This window comes from Haliaeetus albicilla, unplaced genomic scaffold, assembly GCF_947461875.1.
Source record: "Haliaeetus albicilla unplaced genomic scaffold, bHalAlb1.1 scaffold_73, whole genome shotgun sequence".
In the NCBI taxonomy this organism is placed as follows: domain Eukaryota; kingdom Metazoa; phylum Chordata; class Aves; order Accipitriformes; family Accipitridae; genus Haliaeetus; species Haliaeetus albicilla.
Genome location: NW_027212421.1, coordinates 338,738 through 340,000, shown reverse-complemented (window position 1 = coordinate 340,000; position 1,263 = coordinate 338,738). Strand labels below are relative to the sequence as shown.

At 74.7% G+C, this 1,263-nt stretch overlaps 1 non-coding gene across 1 annotated transcript; it reads right to left on the bottom strand.

Annotated features, from left to right (window-relative positions):
- Positions 1-459: 459 nt before the first annotated feature.
- On the bottom strand, positions 460-612 carry LOC138684038 (5.8S ribosomal RNA). The gene has a single exon (XR_011323504.1). It is a non-coding gene; the product is annotated as a 5.8S ribosomal RNA (ribosomal RNA).
- Positions 613-1,263: the final 651 nt, after the last annotated feature.

The following is a 1,263-nucleotide window of genomic DNA, read 5'->3' as shown; positions in this document are numbered from 1 at the left end:
GGCGGGGGGTCGGGGAGAAGAGGCTGGGGGGGGGCGACGGGGGTGACCCCCGTCCCCGGCACGCACACGCGCGCGCGGCAGCACGGCACGGTACCACCGCGGTACCCACCCGCAGACAGCCGCCCGCGCGGGAGGCCGGGGGCGAGGCCCGCACCTCCCCCCTTCTCTCTCCCCACCGCCGCGCCAGGCCCGACCGGCTCGACGAACCCTGACGGCCCCGGCGGGACGAGCTCCGCCCAGCGGGTGCTCCGGGAGCGGGGAGCTTCGGAGCGCTCCCCGAGTCTCGATTTAGGGGGACGAAGGCCCTTGGCAGCCGCCGCCGCCGGGCTGCGGGGAACGACTCCCCGGGCCCGGGGCCGCGCGCGCGCGGGCCTGCGAGGCACCCCAGCCGCGCCGCTGCGACCGCCGCCCCGCCGCGAGGCGAGGGGCGGCGGCACAGACGGGCGATTGATCGTCAAGCGACGCTCAGACAGGCGTAGCCCCGGGAGGAACCCGGGGCCGCAAGTGCGTTCGAAGTGTCGATGATCAATGTGTCCTGCAATTCACATTAATTCTCGCAGCTAGCTGCGTTCTTCATCGACGCACGAGCCGAGTGATCCACCGCTAAGAGTTGTCTGGCTTTCGGCACCGCCCCGCACGCGCGAGGGGGCCAGGACCGCTCGCCACAGGCAAGCGGCCCCTCCGGAGGATGGCCCACCGCCCGCCCGCCCACCCCCCTCCGCACGCGCGGAGGGGGCACGGCGCAGCACGACGGAGAAGCCGCGCCTCTGCTGACCGTACAAGCACACACAGAGAAAGGGGGGGGAAAGGAACGGAAAACTCCGAACGGCAAGGCTGGGGAGCCCGCGCTCCCGACCGACCTGGGAAATGCCTTGCTGGCGTCGGAGGCGGCCCAGGCGCACGGGCTCGGCCCGGCCTCTGGGCAGAGGCAGCGATGCACCCGACCGCGCGCGGCCTGCCCACCACGCTCCGGACAACACGGCTGCTGCTGCTGGGCAGCAGCGGGGAGCCCCACCGGCCCCGCACGCGCCTCCGTGCCAGCTGCGCCGCACTACGACAGCCAGCTCCCCCGGGCTCGTCCCGACGGCAACTCCGCGGCCACGCCAACGGCTCCAAGAGGCGGCAACCGCCAGAGCCGGCGACGCACCGCCCGCGGCCTGCCGGACGGCACCCGCTGCCGCACCAGAGCGGCTGCCCTCCCGGAACCACCGCCACCGCTTCTCGCCTCGGCCCCTTCCACGGGCACGCCCCAGGTGGAAGGCG